The 13,297-nt window shown below is 37.5% G+C and overlaps 1 pseudogene; it reads right to left on the reverse strand.

Moving 5' to 3' along the window:
- Positions 1-9,308: 9,308 nt before the first annotated feature.
- Positions 9,309-11,627, reverse strand: LOC122089541 (annotated as a pseudogene).
- Between the last annotated feature and the right edge of the window lie 1,670 nt (positions 11,628-13,297).

Consider the following 13,297-nt stretch of genomic DNA (forward strand, 5'->3'; position numbering starts at 1 on the left):
GGGGGGGGGGGTTAGGTGGGGGAAGGAAGGGACTAAGGATCCACCTTCAAGGCCTCAACCAAATAAGTGTAGAGAGCTTAGGATACAACAATGTGACTGTTCATTGGGGAGGCAATATAAATTTTGATCACTCGAGCACCTTGTCTTCGTCTTTGTAAGATAACAGGTCAGAAAAAGAGCTGTCTGTCTGAACTTGATGTTCAGTTCAAATCCACTCTATGCAAATCTGCCCCTTGGGTAGAAAAAAAGGATTTATAAAATTATTTGTATGTGATGTACCATTATTTCATTTTCAAGAGTTGTTATTGTACTGTGTGGGTTTTATTGGATATTATTCTCATTGAAACAAGTGTATTATATTGAAGGAAAAATGTTCCGATTCTACGTGTTTCCTGTGTCCTCTCACACACACATATATATATATATATATATATATTATTATCTCTTAAAAAAAATAAAAATTTATATTGTGAGATGGTGTAGGAAATGTTTTAGGCTTTGGACCTTTCACTTATATTAAAAGAGCAGAAAAGTAAAATTACAAAATTTTCACCAGTCATGGGGTACTAACATGACTTGGTATTAGGGTTCCAAGTAGGTTGTAAACCACTGGCGTCACTCTAAATCTCCTCCACGCTCCATCCTAACTCCTTGGCCTGCTTCAGTCCAAATAGTAGAGCTCTTGTGTTTGCCTCAATATTGTTTCTTGTCGTCACATAATTGGACATAAAAGAAAAAAATATTTTGATGGAATAAGCAGAATGCCCACCTTATCATGCTTGGAGTTATGTTAGAAACAGTAGAGTAGACAAGAATGTTTTGATTTGAGCATGGCTTAGGGTCAGTTTGGTCTAAGAGGTGGGCGGTGGTATTGGATATGGGGTTTTGTGATTCATATATGTTCGAAACATTTAACCAATATCTAGCATTTTTCAGGATATTAGACGGGTTTGGTTTGTGATTTGAGAATGCAATCTCATTCCTATGCTTCCAAATAAAATAGCAAATCATAATTTTATTTTATTTTATTTATTTATTTTAAGTGATTGGTAGGAATAGTATTAGAATTAAATAAAAACAAAATAAGTTGCTAGAAATTAGAAATAGTGAAAGCCTCCATTCTCACTCCAAGAGGGCTGGAAGCCAAGATCCTTTTGATGATGTCACACGATAAAAATATGTGTCAGATTGACTCAGGATGGGAATGACAAAACCATAAGTTGGGTCTACTATCATCCATCTCTCCAGCAAATCTTTGGGAGGGATCCCTCCAAGAATGAGTCTCTAGAAAAAAAAACTTTAAATTCGGGTGAATGTCCAATTTTCAAAAGAAATGCCACCAGTGTGAGCATAGATACATTGGCACCTGTTGGAATTTCCATTAGGGTTAGAGTTTGAAATATTTTGCAAATATTTAGCTGCTAACTTTATAGAAAACTCTCCACCATGAGACAATTTGCATCAGCAAGAGTCTTGACATTGTAGGAATGGGATATTCAAAATATTATTCACGATATCTATAGGGAGAGAGGCAGAAAGTGCATTGAGATTCCAATGTCGAATTGTGATGGCATCACTTACCTTATGTAAATAAGAACTCGTGGAATCCAAAATTGGCAAATTACTCAAACACAATGTGTTTGGTATCCAGGGGTCATGCCAAAAGTGTGTTGATTCTCCGTTCCCGATTGTTCTAATGACTGTGTTGGAGAGTAGGAAGAATACTTACAATGCTTCCCCAAATAGTGGATCCTAAGCACACAACATTTTTCCCCATTTCTTTAATATTGAGAATACTCCTAATATTAGATCTGCAAGCATTGGCAACATTAGGGCTGAAGAAAAAACCACTTTTTCAAAATTAACAGTTAGACCTGACAAATTAGAAAATAAATCAGTTATACATTTGATAATGGAAATGCCCTCAAGGGTTGCTTTATAAGAAATGAAGGTATCATCAGCAAAGAAGAGGTGTGAAATCTCAGGTGCCTTCCTGGCCACCTTAATTCCTTTGAAATGGTTAAGATCTCTGTATGTGGATAACAGTCTTGAAAATCCTTCCATGGCCAAGATAATGAGGAAAGTGCTGAGAGGGCAACCTTGTCTGATACCTCTAGAAAGTTCAAAAAAATTGTAGGCAACCCCCATGAGTTTAATGGAGAAAGTCACAGTAATAACTAGGAGGCTAATCATATCTCCCCATTTGTCACTAAAGCCCAAAAAATAAAAAATAGCTCTAAGATATCCCTATTCAAGCTTGTCATAGGCGTTTGCCATATCTAGTTTAATAGCAACATATCCGATTTTTCCTTTGATTTTTTTCCGAAGAAAATGGAAAATTTCGTGAGCTATAATGATGTTGTCCAAGATCTGTCTTCCCGGAACAAAGGCAGATTGAGTAGAAAAAGGCATCCATCAATAGTATGGTATCAACAAGAAGACTGGATGGTTTAGTTTTGACATTTTTACCCTTGGTATGTACTGTTTCATCAATACGGCATTGGTCAAGTATCAGGATTGAGAACATGCAAATTGAACCGGTATGTATGGATAATCCGATGCTAATACTTGGAACAATGATCTAGACAATCTTGCCTCAATAGATCAACTATATAGCAAAGATGGAAGTCTGATCTGGCCTATTTAACTGTTGAAGGTGACCCTTTGAATTGAACCAATCTTTCCATAGTTGGCATTTAGCCATTTTTCATAATTTTATAGAGCATTGTAGTAACGTGAAATTTATGGTAGATCAAAAAAGTTTTTTTTTTTTAGTAATAAAAAAAGGGTGTTCCATGATAGTGATTATAGCCCCCAGGACAAGCCCCTGTACGACAAGTAGTGCTTCCATAAGACCAATGGGCAATAGTGGGCATGCCAAGATTCGAACCCACAATCAGCTGACCCGAGCGATAATGAGTTGAGGGTATTTTCATCACTAGACTACCAACCCCATTGGTGTAGATAAAAAAATTTGAATGCCAATGAGTTGTGACAATGAAGATATTAAGTCACAAGAGAAAAGATCTGATAATTCATTCCCTGAGTGCTTTTCACACACGCTTCTAAAATATGACGTTCACAAACTCCCTTCTTTAATATATGATGAATAACATTTAGGAAATTCTTCTTAAAATCATTTTCTTATGAATTTCAAAAAATTGCAGTTTGCCATAAAACAAAATTTCCCCCCTCTTGAGCGAGGGTAAATGTTCCCCCATCCCCTGCGCTGACCATCTTCTGCTTCCAATAATTTCAAGTTTTTGAGTGCCAGGAACAATCATTTACATAACAAGTAGTTCTAGTTTTGGATGCTTTTTGCCATTATTCCTATCCAAGGGGTTGAAAAACATAATACATAACTGCAGTAGTGTGAAATGGGCCTTTCAGATATTTTGGAAGTGCGGGGCTGACTCTTTGCGAACTTCAAGCACCGATTATTGAACACGAGCAACCGTAATGGTGGTGAGAGAGACTCTTGTCTCTGTTTCCAGTTACTTTGGACCTTTGGTTTCATCGTCCAGCAAAAGTCTTGAATGTCTTACTATTTTATTATATGATTATTTTATTTATTTATTTTTTTTATTTATAAAGGTTAGGTATACCGCGGATATCTAGTATATTAGCAATTTAACACCCATTGTTTCTATCTCTTTTCTTTTTTCAGAAATGACCTCATATCTTTCCTGAATGATACTCCATCATGTGAACTTATTGTTGTATCCACTAATATGCTTGATATCGGCGACATACCCATCCTTCTCCGACTCTCTTTTATTTTATCTACTCTCCTTCACTCTCCCAGTCTCTTCTTTGTTTTATCTACTTTCTTACGTTCCTTCAAACTCCCCCGCTTCACTCTAGAGTCTAGACTCTCTTTCTCCCTCCTATCTCCTAATCTCTCCCGATGTCCGTGATCTCCTCTCTATACGATTTCTCCTGTTGGCCACGTTCTCTCGCGCTTCTCTCTTCTCAATCCTAGAGTTTGCGTCTTTCCCCACTAAAATCCCTTTTGTTATCTGCTCCTCTCTCCCCCCATTCTCTCACGTCTCTCTCCCCGGTTTCTTACTTTCAGCTTGTTGCCATGTTATCTTATTTCTGTGGAACAGCACTTCTGAACGTTCTACTACGCTAGGGTTTTTTATATCAATATTATGTGGAAATTGGCTTTGGTGATATCTGTTTTAGAGCAAGGCCTTGATTGAGGGGATGAGGGTTGCGTTTAAGATCTTGGTTAAGCTGATTATCTTATTTATATTGATACAACTTGTTTGCATAGTAAGTCATGGTTAAGCCTAACAATGTTGTGCCCAGTGGGTACTTCAGAAAGCATTGGCAGAACTATGTCAAGACCTGGTTTAATCAGCCAGCTCGCAAGACCAGAAGACGTAGTGGTAAGTATTCACATCAGAGTTTCTATGCTGTGAAGATCTTCCAACGACCTACAGCAGGACCATTGCGTCCTAATGTTCATGGACAGACCCTGAAATACAACATGAAAGTTAGAGCTGGCAGGGGATTTCTCTTGGAGAGCTTAAGGTGAGATGGGACTTTTATAACATGTTCTCATCTCCTTTTACTTTGCTTCCTATATTATTATGAGTAATTCATTTAATCCTTTCTGATTGTTGCAGAAATCTAATGTGTTTGTCTAATTAAAAGTTAGTTAACAAATAATCAACCTTCTATCTGAAATTGGAAGAGTTAAGAGATGTAAGTGTGTTTTTATTTACACCTTTTCATTTAACCAAGATTGTATAAGATTATTGAATGTGGTTTTTGAGGAAAAAAATCGTCTGCAATTCCGATCTCGTACAATTCCGTGCAATACCACCTTCAGGGGGTGACACGTGTATTGATACCAATGCAATGGTCCAAATTTGATTTAAATGCTTCTTCACTGATTTAATGTTTTATTAGTTGTACCAGATCTGGACCATTGTATTGGTATCAATACATGTGTCACCGCTTGAAGGTGGTATTGCACGGAATTGTACGAGTTCGGAATTGCAGACGATTTCAACCTGGTTTTTGAGGAAATTGAAGTCAAGTTGCATTTGGAAGTGCGAAACTGTAGTGGGTTAATTTTCTGGCAGTTAGTATTGATATAGTCTCTCTTGGCGAGGTTTATGTTGGCAGAGAACATGCCCATGTCAATGTTAAGGAATATTCAATTGGAGCAATATGTGTGAACATTTTCTTTTCTTTTTGGAGAAACATATTTTTTAGTGTTTTTTTTTTTTTTTTTGTTCAATTAGTGTGTGCATTTATGTGGATAAAAAAAAATGTATATTCATTACAATTTCACTTATTTCCTATAGCTGCAATCGAAAATATTTTCCAAGAGTCCAATAACTCTTGCAAATCTGAATATTATAATATTTTTCTCGTAATTCTTGATAGTTGAGATATGAATATAGTTAAGAAAGGATGTACAAATAAAAAAAAAAAAAATTTCCTTGTTTTCTTTGACTTTCAAGTAATGGTAGAAGTTTAGTTTTAAATTTGGAGTCCTAGTATGGTATACAAGGGGGAAAGTATTACCATTGGAGGGTTAGTTTCCATGTTTGCACATTCATATGGTAGTTTAATTTTGGTAAAGAGTATTAAGGGTTCTATATTGATGGATTAGGAAAATGTACTAAATGCATGACCCTAATTATTTATACATTTTTTTAGGAGGTTTTTATCCCTTAAGATTTTTAATAGAGAAAACCACAAATTTCCAAGAGAAGGTGTAAAAAATCGTGAGAGAAAAGGTATGAGGATAAAGGAAACAGTTGAGGGACATGGATGGAGAGGGGTTTTGGTTCGAGGTGTAGTTTGTCTATTCTTCTACGATCCCTTCCAATGAGGAGAAGGGAGTGAGTGATGTAAGGAATGAGGAGATAAGCCACATCAAGAGCTAATTATAAAAAAAAAATAAAAAAATGAGATTCAATCACCTTACCTGAAAGAAAGCTGAAGGCAAACTAAGGTCTTTGCCTTCGTTTTAATATTCCTAAATGCTCTATTGAAGAAGAGGAGACTTCCCTCTCTCTCTCTCTCTCTCTCTCTCTCTCTCTCTCTATGTTCACACCCAAAATCGAATATTCATAGAGCAAGAAAAACTGATCAAGGCTGCTTGTCACGCTTAATTTTTCTCTATGCCTCTTCAATTTGTTCTCAATTTCTGTCTTGAACATTGGTTGTTTGATTACCCATCTTGGTTTTTTTTTTTTTTTTTTTTCTGTTTAAGAATCTGTATCAATTAGGTCTTTGAGAAGTGCCAAAAAGCTAGAATTTAGGTGCCAATTTTGCAAACAATCTGTTCAATCCTAGACATGAGAGATATTATTGGGGATACACTAAGAGAGATAGGAGATAAAAATGAGAAGAAATAGTCTCCCATGGATTCCTTTCTCTTTTCGGTAAGTTGGTAGATTTCTAACTAATTAAGAAGAAGAGATCTCTTGAGGAAAGAAAAGTAAGATGGTAGATTTTTTTTTTTTTTTTTTATATATTTTTTAAGTTAAACACAAGGGTACCAACAATTTTTGAAAAATAGAAAAGAGGGTTATATATTTTCAGCATGGCTCCGACAATGGATATGTCATAGGCATTGAATGAATGTTTCAAGACTAGAATGTTACTACATAGTCTGTAGTATACACATGGATATGATCTCAACTCTGCAATTGGGTTGTGAAGGGTAGACTCTAAGCATCAACCAACCTTGATGGTTTGCATTCTATTGTCATATATTTTCTTCATCAGACTAGGAAGTAAATCCTTGAAAAGTATTTGTTTCATAATTCTCTCTCTCTCTCTTGGCCACACGTGTGTATATATATATATATATATTGAGTAAGGAGTAGCTTGCAAGAGCTCATAACCTTCCTCCGCAACCTTCCCAAGTGGGAAGAGAGGACTCGTAAACACTAGGAACTTAAAATAGTACCCAGTAGATGGTCTCAAATCTATGAGGGCAGGTCAACATATTTTTGTGGAAAGAAGCCCCTCCATCACTTTCTCTTGTGTCACCTTTTTCAGAGTGAATATACCAATTAAACTTAGGGAAAAGGTCTTGAAAGCTAGCAGGACACATTGGAATCAGGCGTGCTAGCAAATGTAGACCGTTGGATTAGATAGACTACATCAATACTGCTGGATACCTGTTGTCTTAGGTAACTTAACCAGCCCCGACGTTGTACGGTCTTCTTCTTCTCCCTCATTTGCTTCGGCGATTTTCCATCCTTAAAGCCGCTACCGTTGCCGCAGCCGAGGTAGAAAAAAGCTCAGAGGGAGAGAGAGAGAGGAACAACAAAAATAAAAAGAAAAAAAGAAGAAGAGAACTGAGCTCAACCTGGACAGTGGCAGTGGAAAATTTCCGACTTGCTCGGTGCTCTTTCTCTCTCTCTTTCGCTTCTCTCACAAAAGGGCCAAAGGAACGGGGATTACAGTGATGGTAGAACGGTCGATGGAGAAGAATAGCAAAAATCAGAAAAAAAAACTAAGATGACGCTGCAGCCACCGCCGTCACTGCCGTCACTGCCACTGTCCAGGAAGAAGAAAGCTTGGGGGAGAGAGAGAGAGAGAATAACAGCAAAAACAAAAAAAAAAGAGAGTGCAACCACTGTCGCTGTCATTCCCGTAGCAACCGCAACCGCAACCGCTGTCAAGGAAGAAGAAAGCTTGGGGGGAGAGAGAGAAACAATGAAAACCAGGAAAAAAAAAGAGTGCAGCTGCTGCCGCTGGCCGTCGTCGCTGCCGTCGCAACCCTAATCGTGCGGCTGCCTCTGTCGTCGCAACTGCTGCCGCTGCAGCAGTCGCTGTCCAGGAAGAAGAAATCTTGGGGGGAGAGAGAGTAATGCAGAAAAAAAAAAAAACAAAAAAAAGAAGAAGAAGAAGAAAAAAAAGAGGAGTGCTGTTGCTGTTCAGGAAGAAGAAAGCTCGGGGGAAAAGAGTAATAGCAAAATCCAGAAAAAAAAGAGAGAGCTGCAACCGCTGCCTAGGAAGAAAGAAAGCTCTGAAAAAACAGAGGGTTTGAGAGAGAGAGAGAGAGACATTCATGCTAGAGAGAGAGAGGAACAACCCAAAAAAAAAAAAAGTGAACTGAGAGCACCGACTGGACAACATTCCGCATGGCTATTGAGGGTGATAAGGTGTGACAGGGGTGGATTGAGGCTTTGGACCTTTCCTCTCAATCTAACGGTTCTTTCAAATCCTACGGTTAAAATATCACTAGCACACCTGATACCAAGGTGTCCTGCTAGCTTTCGTATACCTCTTCCTTAAACTTATTACCGAAGGAGAGTAGAAAGAATATGCAAGGCCCCAAGAGAGGAGCTAAACAGCTGAAATGTTACAAGCAAGCAACAGAAACTATCAGGCAACAAAAGCTATCAAGTTGGGGGGGTGTTGTCGGATACTGTAGTAGGGACACCGGCAGACCCTAGTGATGCAGACTCTTTTCAGCATGGTGGATTTGAAATGAAGTTTCTTCCAGCCAAGGATCTTCCCCCTCTCAAGGTCAAGGGGACAGTTGGTACTTTTCTCATCAAACACATCGATCCTGATGGCATTCTTGGACCTCATCCAAACTCGACAGAGTCGAGTTCTTTTCAGAGGAGGAGAGTTGATTCAAATAAGGTGGCACTTACCTGGTTGGAGTCGTCGGACTAGCATCACCAGCTGCCAAGAAGAACCGATCCAACCTAGGTTTTTGGTCCAACAAGGGTTGGTATTAGTTTAGTTTAATAGTGTGTCTTTTATTTTATTATGTTTGTTTTGGAATAGGATACGTAAGAGAAGTAGGAATCAGTTTCAGTGTTAGAGTTTAAGTAGGAGTTCTATTCTGATTTTCCTTTATATATTTGCATATACTCATTGTTGAGTTAAGAGTGAATTCAATTGAATAGAATTTAGAATTAGTGAATTTGTGCGTTGTGTGTGATTTCCTCTTCCTCTTTATGTGATTTCCCCCTCTCCTTAAGGCTACCCCATCAACTAGGACACGATAATGAATATATTCCTTAGGAAATCCCTTACATGGAAAAGGGGGGCATGGCAAGCTTAGAACTAGCATCAAAGTAGATGGCCTTCCAAATCTTATCAAAGGATTGAGAGTCGGATGCCCATCTTTGAAGATTATATGTCATCCAAATGTGATTGGTGGGGGCACAGAAGGCAAGCTTGCTAGAATGTCACAAATATTTTTCTCTACAAAATTCATGTTTACCCGAGTCCAATATCTTTAAAGGGGAATGATTCTTCTTCTAACATGCCAACAAGAGCTAAAAACTATATGGTCTTCTTGCCTTTGTAGCCTACACTTCCATGTCAAGGAAGTTCTCAACTTTCAACTCCTGCAGTTTGGATAGTTGTTGAATCATGCCTCTTGAGAAAATATTCTTCAATTTGTGACATTCATTCAACTTTAGAGTTGATAATTTAGCAAAGCAAGCTGATTGGATAACCTTTCCAATTGTCTCTAATTGTGGTAGCCTGATCAGAAGTAGTCTCTCTAAGAATGGAAAAACACAATCTATTGTCATGTCACCATCGATGATACTCTCCATTTTGAGACATTCCTCAATTAAAAAAAATTTCAATCCTTTCATCCTCTCTGTGCCAAGATCTGATAGTTTTTGGACATTCTGGTGATTGACTAATTCATATGCTTGGGTATGAGCAAGTACCTTCTGTATTTTAGGAGGGATGTCTTCATCAGTACAAAAGATCAAATGTCTCTTCATTGAGTGTTCTATACCCCTAAATTCATGGGAACGACTGGCACTAAGAGAACCAACAAGAAGTTTGAATGACCTAAAGCAATTGTTTTCCCATGATACATTATTATTCTTCCACGATTTGCTGTTTCCAATGAAACTCTTACAACAATCCATTCTTGGGAAGTAGAAACAGAGAGTACTCAATAATTCCAAGCTGGCCACCTCCTCTACCACTACATCTACATTCTTAGTCCACCTTTGATCATATGGCTCTACATCAATGCTCAATTCTTCCAACAAAGAAAGTCCTGAAATTACATTTTGAGGAATCAGTACCCGTTCTATATCATTTGGGTTGCCAACGTTAGCAAATGATACTCGTAAACACCTGAGACTACTCAGTTTTCCAATTTGTCTTGGTAAGTCAATAATCCCAGTTTTATGAAGATCAAGGACTTCAAGTTTCGTTAATTCTACTATTTGGGTAGGGAGCTCCATCAGGTGGCTACAAGAATTCAGGTATAGTGCTTTAAGGTTGAGCAAGCTAGAAAGAGATGGTGGCAGTGATTCAATGCTAGTTCTATACAAGTCCAGCACTCGAAGGCCACACATATAACCAAAGAATGGTTCATGAATGGTTTTTAATGTTGAATTCCTTTGAAGTAACAAAGTTGAGATCATACAACAAGTAGGCCTTTCTGGTAGAGTGCGTAGTTGAGTGTCAATTAAGGAGATTCTTATTGACTGTTTCCATTCATTCTCTGATAGGGTATGTTGCATCACCTGGCCAGCTTTCACTAATAATTTATTGCCTTCTTTATTAAGAGATGTGATTCTTAGTGCTGAACGCCGAAGCAGTATTGGCAGCTTGACATATTCTAACCGTTCACTTCTTTCTAATAAACATTTACCTATGAGATCTTCTAGAATAACATTGCCAGTCTCTTGTGCCTCTCTGAAATTCTGGGCATCACACATAAACCCTTCTGCACTCCAACATTCTATCAAATAACCAGTGTGAACTTCATGGTCATCGGGGTACAATATTCCATATAAAAAACATTTTTGTGTATCATCTGGTAGCTGGTCATAAGCCTGTTTGAAGAGTTGTCCAAATCTTCCCTATGTTATGTCACATTTATGCTTGATGATTGCAAATTTCTCAATGTGTACCACCACATGTCTTCATTATCCATTTTCCTCAAGGTTGCTACTACTACGTCAATCATTTGTGGCAATTCACCGCACTCCTTGGCCACCATTCTTGCTAAAGGTTTTATGTGTGGATGATCAACAACTTCATCACCCATTTTTTGTTGAAACATTTTTCATGCATCATCCTTGGACAATCTCTCCACATATATTTCTTCATGGGTTCTCATCTCACGAACAACATTTCTACATCTAGCTACCAAAACCACCTTGCCAAAATTATGATTGTCACGGATACATAAATCATGTAGAGTAAACTTTGAGAAGACTCCACCAAGAAGGAATAAGTACTTGTTCTCCAACACTTTAGATATTATTGCAATTTGATCAATGCTACTTTGGTTATCCACAGGTAACTTCAAGCGTTGCACAACTTTCTATTGTATGTCTCTTAAGTTTGAATCTTTTTTAATTGTCACCCAGATGATAATTTTAAAATCTTTCGCCATTCTTGGGGCATCATTCAAGTGTTTCATTGTAGTTTTTCCCACTCCTTCCATTCCCCAAATGCCAATTCGTTTTATGTGTTTTTTCACTAAGGTACTCCATTATCTTTTCTAAGATACCATCACGAGATGGTATATCTTGTATTTTCTTCAAATGTTTCATCTCAACTAGTTTAGGTGGCCTCTTAATCACTATACCATTTTCAAGCTTCTCTGCTTCCCTTAGATTACAAACATCCATGACCATCTCTTCCATTTGTTTACTGAACTTTAAAAATGACAAAAAATTGGGACATCCACATCGATTGTTCATGTTTAAATCACTGATTTGAGTTTGAAAAATCTCAACCTTCTTCAACCAGACTTCACATACTATTATTGACATCATTTGAGCTTTAGCTAAGTAATTCAAACTTATGGCTTTGGCTTTGATACCAATTGTTAGTCTTGTGATTTTTTCTCTGATACCAAATGTTATTCTTCTAACCATCGATATGTAACAATTTATCCTAATAGAGCCACGAGGAGACAATGACCTTCTAGGCCCAATAATCCCTAGTGTTTGTCAAAAACTTAAACTTATGGCTTTGTCTTTGATACTAATTGTTAGTCGGCATTTTCTCTGATACCAAATGTACTTTAATTTATTATGCAAGTCAGTTGATTAGTTATAGAGTCACGGCAAGACAATGTCAGTCTAAGTCCAATAATCTCCAGTGTTTGCTAAGTAACTCAAACTCATGGCTTTGACTCTGATACCAATTGTTAGTCTTACAATTTTTTCTCTAATATCAAATGTTATTCTTTTAATAATCGATCAGTAACAATATATCCTAATAGAGTCATGATGAGGCAATGGCCTTCTAGGTCCAATAATCCCTAGTCTTTGTTAAAAACTTAAACTTATGGCTTTGGCTCTGATATTAATTATTGATCGTTTGATCTGATACCAAATTGTTTGTCTTACGACTTTTTCTCTGATACCAAATTTTATTCCTCCAACTATCGATTAGTAACAATATATCATAATAGAGTCACGATGAGGCAATGACCTTGTCAAAAACTTAAATTTGGTCGACGTTTGCTCTGATACCAAATTTTGTTTTCTAGAGGGGTGAAATAGGAAAAGTGTTCAGCAATGCTATTGCTAATGCCCTTGCCTCTTTTAAAGTCAAGAACCGTTTTACTGTTGGTAAGGATTTTTCTCCTCCCTCTTTTTTATTTTCTCTTTTGCTTGCAGACCTGGTAGGGGTGGCACAAATTCATTATATAAATCTTTTGACTGATAATATAATATAAGTTCATTTTTTACTTAAAAAAAAAAATATTTCGACCAGATCGATATAAAAATTTAGTAAATGACTTAATATGTGGTCCGTATTGTAGTAAGAGTGACTAATAATAAGAAAATGTGGAAAAAAATGACCACACTAACTTATAATTCTAGAGATGCTACCACACTCCCATTTCCCTAGCACAAGGGGCAAAGGCATTGCTTATCCATTGGCCCATAAGACTTAATAATTAAAAAATGATAGATTTGCTAGTTGGGTTGCAACATGTGCTTTAATACTCGCCCATCGCCAGATTCGACTCTTCTCCTTAGCGCCCATCGTCTAGGTTGGGCCATAGCTACGTGGGTAAGTGCCATGTGTCCAGGTGAAGATCTAATTCTTTGAAAAGAGGCATGACAAATGAGGCATTGATAGAAACGCAAAAAGCGAGGCGTCGAGAACTATTGACTCCTCTCATGTATATGTAATGCTTACCCAGATAGCTATAGGTAAGACTTGGACAATGGACGCATAGAAAAAAAGCTGGATTTCCATCACGAATCGACCAATCGGCCAGTGCTAGTGACACAAAGGGCAGTCAATAACTATAGCCATTTGGGTGGCTGCTTTGTGGCACTAACTTTCAAGTTTA

Source organism: Macadamia integrifolia, chromosome 9 (genome assembly GCF_013358625.1).
Source record: "Macadamia integrifolia cultivar HAES 741 chromosome 9, SCU_Mint_v3, whole genome shotgun sequence".
Lineage (NCBI taxonomy): Eukaryota > Viridiplantae > Streptophyta > Magnoliopsida > Proteales > Proteaceae > Macadamia > Macadamia integrifolia.